The 10556-nt window shown below is 45.0% G+C and overlaps 1 protein-coding gene across 4 annotated transcripts in view; it reads left to right on the top strand.

Annotated features, from left to right (window-relative positions):
* The first annotated feature begins 449 nt into the window (after positions 1 to 449).
* ST3GAL6 (ST3 beta-galactoside alpha-2,3-sialyltransferase 6) overlaps positions 450 to 10556 on the top strand; it is a 58302-nt gene continuing 48195 nt past the window's right edge. For 2 of the 4 annotated variants that reach the window (XM_027653403.1, XM_027653402.1), the window contains exon 1: positions 450 to 730. The gene's annotated coding sequence lies outside the window, so the exon portion shown is untranslated. Of the gene's footprint in view, positions 731 to 1479; positions 1547 to 9871; positions 10033 to 10556 lie in introns of those variants that run through there. The other 2 variants (XM_027653405.1, XM_027653404.1) reach the window with 2 other exon arrangements.

The raw sequence follows: 10556 nt of genomic DNA, 5'->3' as shown, positions 1-10556 counted from the left end.
TTTTGCTCCTGACAGCAGCTCTACAAGGAGGTAGTTCTTCTTCCCCTGAAGGCTGTCCCTGGGGCTTGATGGCAGGGGGCAGAAGTGCTCGAGGAGGGAGAATCCTGCCCCTGAACGAGGTACAGTGGCTCTCAGCTTGCTTGGCTCACCCTCCCCCGCACCCCACACCTCGACAGGCAGCCGGTGACAATCAGTTTGTTAATTAGATGGTAATTCCCGGAGGCCGAAGAGGGGCTGGCGGGTAGGGCGTTGTTCGCTGCCCCCTGCTTTGCGGGACTCCCACGCCTTCTCGGGCCGTCGGAGGCGAAAGGCCCGGGGGGGGGAGGAGAAAGAGGAAGAAGCGCGTCTGCTGCTCCAGCTAGAAGTTGGTCCGAGACCAGAAACTCACTACTGAGAGTAAGAGATAGCAGCGCTTTATCTTTCTTCGCGTGAGTCTCTCCACCCCCTGGAAGGTATTGGTATAAACGGAGGAGGAATTTGAGCAGGCTCGAGCCAAGTAATATTTCTGTCTAAACACACAACGTGCTTCCTCCTACGTTTTCGCTTCCAGATGGGGCTCAGCTGAACCAGCCCTCCTCTTCAGCCCAGTCGTAAGCACCACCGTGTGGGAACCGGGCTGGAGCTGCTGGAGGCTGTAGCAGCAGCCTGGGCGGTCCTGAGCAGAAGCAACGAGCTCTGCCCTCTTCTCTGGGATCATTTAAAGATAAAATACCTGCTCTGTTGACGACCGGTAAGTGAACATCCCTGCTTTATAAAGTCAACCCTTGCACAGGCTGAGAGGGTGCTTGGATGGTGTCTGAACCCATAGGACTGGGTGCGGTGGAAGTGCTTGTTCCCGAATTCGCAGGACGTAGGATGGTTGTTGTGAGACGTTCGACGCTTGGGGGGTCTTTCCCAACCTCAACCATTCCATGCTCTTCTCACTAGGCTCTCGCGTCATTTCAGACGGGAAAGCTTCCTGTTTTAACCTCATGTAGAGTCTATATGCATGCTTCTAATTTTAAAACCTGCTTCAGGTGAATACTGGGTGGCAGCATCTGCCAACAGCATTGCTATTCAGTGTAAATTACCGCGTATTCAAAGGCAGAGCTGCCTATTCCGATACCTCAGCGTGTTCCTGGATGAAAGCATTCAAGGAATTAAATTGAATTTCCAGAGGGATGAAGCCTGCCTCTACAAGCCTCCTTTGAAGAGAATACAATTTTAATCGGCTTGAGAGCTGGTGAGATGAGACATCCCAGACCTTTCCCAGAGATTCCTGGGAACTTTCTGGCTAAAAGATTTTAACACCGGGGCGCAGCGGGGAGCCGGCTCCCGGTGGGGATGAGCCCGAAATAAGTCGAAGCGCCGCCGCCCCCCGCCTTCCCGGCGGCTCTCGGATGCACTTGATGCCGCGGGCGGGCGGCCGGGGCCGGAGGGCGAGGCCGGGCTGAGGCGCTGCCCGGGGCCGCATGTGGAGCCAGGAGTCGCCCCCGGCCGGAGCGGGGCCCCCCGGCGGGCGGCGGGGGAGGGTCCGGCGGGCGGCCGGGCGCCTCCGCACGCACAGGTAGGCGGCTCTGGAGGGCCGTGGGTGAGGGGAAAAAGGGCCGCGTTTCCCCGGCTGCTCCCGCCGTGCGCGGGGCGCGGGAGCCGCCCGCTCGTCCCCGGCCTCTCGGAGCAGCCCCGCTCGCAGGCCGGGGCGGCGGGAGGAGCCGCCACGGGGCCCCCCCGTGGGTCGCGGCGGGAGGCGAGTCCGGGGGCGGGAGAGTAAGGGGTGGCGGGGCCCGGAGCTCCCGGGGTGGGTAGGTCAGGGCAGGGTTGGGGGAAAGCGGGTTCATGCGGGCAGGACAGCCCCGCGGAGGGGGAGCCTCCAGGCGCTGCTGGCGGCGGTCCGTAAGTAAAATTTGAGGGGAGATTCGCGGCTTCTGCTAAGCTGCTTGGGTCGGGTAATCCCACCCGTGTTGCCATGGCTGCCGGTCAGGCAAGTTCGGATAAAGGGTTGCTTCTGGTGAGGGTACCCTTGGAAATGCCGAAGGCCTCAGGGAAGGAACAATGGCTCTGTGGGCAGACTCGGCTTTAAGCTATGCAAATCTATTACTTGTAGTTCAGGGAAGAAACAAACCTTGGAAGTTTCATGTTCTCTGCTTTTTTTTTTTAGTTATTATTTTAAATTATTTGGATTATTATTTGGCAGTCGGGGTGGTGTTTTCTATTTTAGGTACAGCAAGCTGTGAGATCAGTCCTGGTGTCCTTTCTCAAATTAAAGTTTACAAGGAGATGAACAGCTGATCTATTGGGATTTGTGGCTGTTGTGTTCTTGTTACCCAACTGAAACTTTCTGTCCAGATTTCTTTCATTTTTGTCTCTCTCTTCTTCACCCACGTTATGCTGAGCTATTCTTGCAGACAGTTGGGTTGCAGAACTATTAAAAGGATAAACTTTGTGATGGGATGAGATTACTTGTTTTAACCTGGTAATTCTGTTGCAGCTGAACTATGTAAAAATGTTATACATAAAAATATCTCTTCTGGAGGGTGCCATGGTAGTAGACTGGTCACTCCTAAACTCAAAACACTGAACTTTAATTTACTCACAGTAAATTAAAGTAAAAGGAAATATGTATGGAGCGGGGCTTCCTACCCATTAACAGGCAGTACTCTTATCTGATTAGTCTCAGAAGTGATATTTATGAAACTAAACCAACTTTCCTTTCCTACGTAATGTTGCACCAGCTGTATCTTTTTTTCCTAACTACATGAAATAAATCTGTGGATCTTTTTTCCCCAGCGTGATGCAGTACCTCCGTCTTTAGCACATCTGTCTCTGCTAAACTGAAGCAGTCCATTAAGTTACTCTTTAAGCTTACAGCTGTTTATTTAAGCAGCAGAGTGAAAAGTGGGTAAGCCTCATGGGCTCCCTGAGGGTCATCTTGGCTTTAGACGACCTTTCCCTCTTGTGGGATGTATAAATGATCCTCTGAGATTTCTGGAGGAAAAGTTCTCTGTAGAAGCAGTTGCCAGTTGGGGAAGTGCCCATGGGAGCAGCTGCAGAGTGTACAGTCACAAGAGTAAAACCTGGAAGCTGGCAGAAAAATCACGAGTCCTGAGTTATAAACAGGTGGGGAAATATGTGTTAGACATGGTAGACAGGGTGATTGGCAAGACATTATGTTGATGTGTACCGTGTGCCCTGCTAAGTAATGACTTAAATGATTATGAAGGGGAGTTTCCTCCCTGAGAAGGGAAATACAGCGGCTGATTTGGTGACGGATCCTGTTCACAGCAGGAAGCGCTTGAGATGCTTCTCCTTCACCACCTTCTCAGACTCTTGATAGCTTAACAGCAGAGACAGTTTTAGAGGATTTGTTATGATTGCTTTCTTCCTTATGTGATCATTTTTGGATCCTTCTTACGACAGCTTATTTGTGCCATTAATGTTTTTATCTGAGGCTTGTTTTCTTTGTTAGTTTCTGGGCACACCATGATTAGTGCCTTTCCATAAAGATTTGATCCATTCTCCCATGACAGGTTTGGAAAGGTTCTCATAAACCCACTTTGGCTGATGTGTGGTTTTCTGCTTCTCGCACGTTGCTTTGTAGTCTCTGAACCAATATCCAGGATATTTTGGCCTGGAACAGGATGCAATCAAATGGATCCTTTGAAAATAAAACTTGAGACCACCATGGGTCTCCTCAAGGCAGTCTATACCATTGACTCAAAGGTGATTCTGAGGAAAGGCTCTAATTTTTTTCCTTCACAGTATAGCTTGAGGTGTAGCACAGAATCTTGGTTTGTCTTTGTTAACATTAAGGTTGTTTTACTTATAAGCACAAAATGTTGTTTTTACTGTGGTATGATGTGGAGTACTCTGCTGTGGCTGCCTAGTTAAGTGCAGTTTAGGAATGATCTCAAGGTTAGTTGAAATACCTCTTTCTACAGACATCTTTCCTTACAGATGTTTGCACTATTTTAGCTAAATTGTTTGAAATGTGCCCTGTGTGTTGAAGAGGAGATTAATTTATCAGACTTAATGAAATCTACTTTGTAATTCATTTGAATAATTTGTTCATCAGTTTCCCCAGCTTCATAGAGGAGTTAGTAAATAATATTGGGAAACACATTTATAAGGTAACTGAATCTACAGGATTTTTTTCATAGTCTCTGTTTTCTACCATCTAATTACTCAAAATACCAGGAAGAGAATAACCCCCCCCGAACTTCTTTGTTAATCCAGTTTCTTCTAGTTTTGCTCTGTTTCGTGTGATTACGTCTGTGTGTATTCATAGCCTTCAAGGGAAATGAAAATAAAGCTACTTTTATGTATTATTTGTTGTGTGAGCTTCCTAAAGTGTCAAATCTTTCTTTTATCATACTTCTACAGGAGAGCCTCAAACTTCAGCTTTTCTTGATGTATACTGAGGCTGGGAGGAAAATATGATGTGCAGGCTGTTGTTTTCTTTATAAGTCACCTTTCAATAGTGTGTAGAAACTAATCTGCTCTCACTTTGCAGTTCAATGTATTCATCACTGGTAGCAGTAGCTGCTATCTGTACAGAAAAGGTAATGGACAGTGTGAAGCAAAAAGGGGTGAAGTGTAGCTTGCATGCAGTGCTCTTGAAAAATGGGTTGAAAAATGCAAGTGCAGAATGTGGTAAAATATTTTGCAGCCGTGCTTCTTGCTGCGTTCTGTACCTATCATCTGAAAATACCACGTCCTTTTAAAGTTGGTTTTGTTCAGGTGGATTGGCTCTTCAGTGCTCTAGGTTGGTCATCCTTTGGTCTTGAAGGCAAAAGTGAAGCCTTGGTATCTTAAGAGAAAACACCCTTTACAGTTCTACCACAGAGTGAGCAAATTGTGTCCCCCTGGTAATACCCAAAGTTTGTGTGTAGTGTGTTACCTCTTCTCCTGGCCCCTGCAGCAGCGTGGTGTGCTAGACCTGTTCTTTACATTCCAGTGTAAGTGGGGAGTCAGGAGAGGCAAGGCAAGAACTTGAATATCCTTCATTTGCCTTGGCTGAGAAGGAAGGCTGGAAAACTTCAGGAACCACAAAGCTGATCCTCCCTCCTGTTAGGAGGGCAGGAATGGAGCAACCATGGAAATGGTTTTAAGAGCAGCAGGAATGAAATGAAGATCAGTCTTAATCATTAAAGCTCTTAACATCTGTTGATTTTAAAGTGCAGGTTTTCATTCCCCTAGGAGGAATATTGCTTTCTTTTGGGCCACTAGCCAGTAGGAAACCTTATTTGTGAGGTATGTGGCTAGCAGTCTTAGATTTCCACAGACTCTTCAACTCACTTTTAAAAGAACAGTTTCTAGCCCTTGTGGGTACAGGTCGTAAACACTACAATAAGGATTAGCTGCTGCAGAGCTCAGAAAAGTTCTTTGTTAGGCTGGATCTGCAGACTGACCCAGCACAACAGTATCCAGACACTGCTTTCTGCTCCTGCTCTTCAGGGTCCTAGGCCGACAGTGAAATGAGAATTGTATGAGGGACATGTCATCAGCTTACCCAGAGCCTTAGGAGGGGAAATACACCCATGTGATGGCCATTTAATGGTACAAAACATGCATGTATAAAATACAAATGAAATTGTATATGAGATGGGGGAGAAGTCCCTTTCCCAGGATAAGAAAGGAGTTGAAGTTATGTTTTTGCCATTAGCTTTTTTTCTTCCCACTCCCGGTTAATGTAGGTCCCTCCTGGGCAGCTAATTTTTGCAGGTGTGTAGTGCTGACAGGGTTTTTCGGCTCTGCAATGACCTGTGTAGGAGAAATGATCTGTTTAGGGAAAGGAGCATAACAGCATTAGCACAAGAGACACTGTGGGGAAGGAACCTGTGGAGTTTTCTCACTGCAGTGAAGAGAGAGGAAGATATTTGCTGCTCAAGAGCTGTTGTTGCTGAATGAAACCTCGGTTATCATTTGGCAGTTAAAGTTGATATTTCCTGTTTCTTTGAAGTTCTGGAACCTGTCAGTCTGTGTCCTCTACCAGTGTCATATCTGAGCACCCCGGAAACATTATCACCTCTATCTTTACAGTGATTCAGGTAGTCTGAAGTCCTCCTGTGGGACTGAGTTCAGGAGGAGTTTAGTGGTGTAGGTGGGAGACAGGCTGTGGGATTTGTTTGAACGCAACATTTGCACAATGGAGCCACAATATTAAATCTACTTGGTGAAGCACAGGAACAAGTTAGGATTTGTCCAGATTGCTGAATGTGCACAAGCCTTGCTAGCGTGTAGTAGCTAGTCTTGATCGTGCCCCTTGTGTAGACAAGTTACTGCCTTCTCATTTGATTATCTGGGAAAAGCCTGAGGTTTTTTTGCTGGAAACAGTTAAGGGAAGACTACAGGTAGCTCTGCTTGCCCAAATGTTTTGCAGTATTTAACGAGGCAGGGTGACTATTACTTGCCTCACCTGAGAATCTGGAAGGCTATGTAAGCCTATCCTTCAATACACCCTCCTCCCCCCAATTTTATAACCACCCATGGCAGTTTTAATTCTCCATTTTCAGAAAGTTGAGGGCCCCAGGCCTGTGTCTGCAGTGAAGGACCCCATGGTTCAGCAGCTCTGATGTAGCAGAACCACTTCAGTCTCCTTTTGTGGGTTTTCTGTCCTTTTTTGTGCCCTGGTTCCACCTCGGTAGGTCCATAAAGGGATGCTAAAAGGAGCAGGCAGGAATGCTGTCCTCCAGCTCCTGTACTAAACAATTGTAGGTGCTGCAGGGGTAATGTGTGGAGGAGGGGTATGAAACATAAATTGACCATAACATGCTGTTCCTAAAGAACATCTCCCACTGTCGCTGCTGGAGACAGAACTGGGCTGGCTGGACACTGGTCTGACACAGCACAGCGTTCCTTGTACCTTCGTGGCTCATCTTGTGCTATGGAGCGCAGGCCAGGATCATAAACTGGGGTTTTGAGTAGCCAGATGATTAAAATACTGATTAATGTAAATACCATTTGTACTGTTTCTCAAGATTGACTGCCTTTTCTTGCAATACATGTTGAGGAAGTACTGTTACTTCATTTTCCTTGGAACCATTTGAATGGAATAGTTATTTTAATTCGTTCGTTCTTTTGTGCAAATAGCACACCGTAATTTGTTTTCAACTTGCGATGTTGGTTCTTAGATGGCTTAGCCTCAAACTTTAGGTTTTGTGTTAAAAATTTCTAATCTAAATTGAAACTCTTGTTTCAGAAATAACTGTAAAGTGAGTTAGAACATAATCTCATTCAGTTTTCACAGAGAATATTTCCTGTAATAAATACTGGCTAGCGTTGGAGTGACTTCTTTTGAAGCTGGGTAATTGAAGTCAGCTAACACTGTTAATTGACTGAAAAGGATATTTAAAATGTTGAGCATCATACAACCACTTTGGGGAATTTGGATACTTATATGTTTGTGCAAGGCTTTCAAAAATTTTAGCACTTTTTTTTTTCCGCAATGACTAGAGACTTTTATATCTCTGTCACACAGTCGTGTGACAAGATAGAATGAAAATGAATTTCTGATGTTTTTCTGCATGTACTTTCTGACCTTTAATGAAAAATGAGCTTATAGGCTTTCTTAATTCTACCCAGTCGGGTGTTTATTTTTGTAAAACTTGTGGAAGTCTCAAACGCAATAAGTTCCTAATCTCCTCTCAAATTCGACCGAAATAAGCCAAAGGGGTTCAGAAGTTCTGTAGGAAAGGAAAGAAAGGACATGCACGCATCCAGGGTGTGATTGCAGAAATCTCATTTCATGCTGAGACCACATGTGATGGAACAGAACAAAAAGCCCTTTACTGTATGGTATTTCATGCTCTAATGGAGTTCTGCATCGTCTGCGGCATGAATAGCAATCTGATAGGACATGGTGATGCTGGAGGCTGAGCTGGATTTGGCGTGGTCAGGGTAGCAAGGAAAAGATGACAACAGGCAACACAGCAGGTGCAGCTTACGGCGTGTCTTGCTCTAGAGGACTTCAAGTTTTGTGCTGAAGCAGATATCAGACTTTGTGTTTTATCACTGCTGCAGCATGGGCCAGTTTGGTTATAAAAGAGCAGATCTGTGTCACGAGGTCCATTGCCCTTCCGTGACTCACAGGGAGGTGAGTCCAGTCTTGTCTCAGGGTTTACTGGTTACTTTCACATGCAGCCCTGAGCATATGCAATGCTCAGCAAAGATCAGGTAGAGGAGGACGGCTAATCTGTTTAAAAATACTGCAGTCCTGAAGAAACTCCTCTTTGTTTTGCTGTAGCATTTAGGGACTGTTGAAACTGAGAATCAAACGGCAAGAAGTAGATGCTCTGTTTCACCAACAGCGAACCAGACTTGGCTTGCAAAGGAGCAAAGCAAACTGGTGGAGGGAGCTGATGATGTGCAGCCCAGAGGTACTTTGTGAAGTCATCACTGCAGCAGAGATTGGGCTTCGTGTCTGCAGCCTACCCCTAGTTACCTGCCAATGCCTCACTGCTCTCAGCTGGGCTTGGAGGCCTTTTGGCAACTGCAGTAGGGGGTCTCACCCCGAGTGAGGATGTGTGGGTGAGGTGACGTGCACCTTTGACTCCCCTCAGTTTTAGACATGACTGTCCTTTTCAAAAAACAGATGAAGACTGTCCTTTTCAAAAAAAAGAAGAAAAAAAACACCAAGAAAAAAAGTGATAGATCAATATTCAGATTTGGGGAGGAAGTGGGTTGTGATTAACCGTCAGTGAGGGTTGAAGTCTGAAAGTCATAAATAGTGTTTCTGTGTGGCACTGAGAAAAGCGTAGAAGCTTTCCCAGCATGCCATACTGACTAATGTAAGGCAGCTTTCCTGACAGACAGATGGCAATTGGAGATTACCATCAGATATAATTAGCTTTCCTCTTGCATAGGTAAGGAAAGTAAAGTGCATAATTCGGGGCTATGAACTCCAGTATAGGATGAATACCCACTAAAAGTTTGCACAGCAGTATGGACTGTTGTTTGCACAGAAGTATATAAATGAACATGTGCCAACTTTTCTGTAGGGAGCTGCATTCTGTTACAGCAACTAATAGTTGCTCTGTGAAGAATTCCAGTTCTGGTTTTACATCTTCTAGCCTGCTCCTTTGTCCTGAGTTTTTGTTATGTTTGATTTCAGCTTTGTTTAAATAAACACAGTTAATGATACTCTGAATGCTGAAGTCAGATACACCCTCATCTTTGTTCTCCTTGGAAAACTTACTACCTTACAAACAATGGTTTGGTTTTTTGGTTTTTGTTTTTTGGGTTTTTTTAAACACATGTTTCACTGGCAACCTTTCCCATTCAGAAAAGATGTCAGACATGCTGTGTTAAATATTCTTCAGGACTACACTTTTCTACTGTGCTCTGCATCTCGTAGCACTGAGTCCTCAGAATGTACTCTGTTTTGATATTGTGTGTGATGATTTTGTTTTTTAAATTTGAATACAGGAAAAACTAAGCACTAAAACTCTTTAGGGGATCAGGTACAGGCTCTGATGCAATCTGTACAACAGTTCTTTGTGAGCTCAAAAACATCCTATGTCTACAAAGCATTCTCACAGTTACAAAGCTGCTTATTAGACCTTTTCTTATGGGTGATTTTGTTGTTACTGTAAATAATGAATTTGAGCTTTAGTGCTAAGAAAACAAAGCTGTGCATAAAGAAAACTTTTGAAAGTAGCTTTAGTGTGTACAATAGTCAAGGTTTTCCAGTTTGGCACTGTCAGTTTGGGATTAGTTTTCATATGTTAGTTAGCACTTAAGTTGTGTATTCTGATTGATTTTCATGATCCAAAGGCAGTGTGAAATCTAAGACATTAAAGTTACCAGAGAAGCTGCTCAAACTGCTGGTGTCCTGCAGATTTCTTCTGAGCTGGCAGGGTTCCTGCCCTGAGAAACTTCCAAAATTTAGAAGTAGTGTGGGGTAAGTGGTACCACTTATCTCCATTTTTCTCCCTCTCTGAATTAATTTGTCTTTACACTTTTCACTGACTTGTTTTGCTGCATTCCTGAGAATCCCAGAGCTCTGCTTGGCACAGATGCATTGCAGGAGATTGACTTGCAGAATTTGCTGTTGGGGTGAATTGCATCACAGACAGCTGGGGGCTCGGGGTTTTTTTGGTTGTTGGTTTTGGGGCTCTGACTACAGACATGCTTTGCATGTTATTTAAATGAAAATTAAACTGTTCAGTTTCATATGCTGGCCAGGAGCACCTTCACACCTATTTTCTGGGCCTCTCAATCCACACAAACCTGAATAATGTAACCTATTGCTTTTTAAAATGGAGTCAAATATGGGCATTAAAAATTACCATAAAAGGAGCTGTGCCATCAGATGTTGGCAGACCCTGTGTGTGTGAGATTTATTGTGACTGGGGCTTGCAAATGCTACTGTGAAAACTGGTCATACAAAAAACACCTGTGTCTATTTAGGGACAGATTCTGACACCAGTAGAGATCAGGATTTATACTGTTGTGACTAAGTGGCAGAATAGTCTGATGGACTTGGGATTTGCTGTCGATGTAGATGGGGGGAGCATTTCATTCTCCAGGTGCTGGTAGAGAAGCTAGTAAATCAGCTCTCTCAGTTATCCTTAAAAGAA

This window comes from Corapipo altera, unplaced genomic scaffold (assembly GCF_003945725.1).
Source record: "Corapipo altera isolate COAL_440 unplaced genomic scaffold, ASM394572v1 61, whole genome shotgun sequence".
Lineage (NCBI taxonomy): Eukaryota > Metazoa > Chordata > Aves > Passeriformes > Pipridae > Corapipo > Corapipo altera.
Note: the sequence above shows the minus strand (reverse complement) of the source record. Positions and strands in the feature narration are given on the sequence as shown.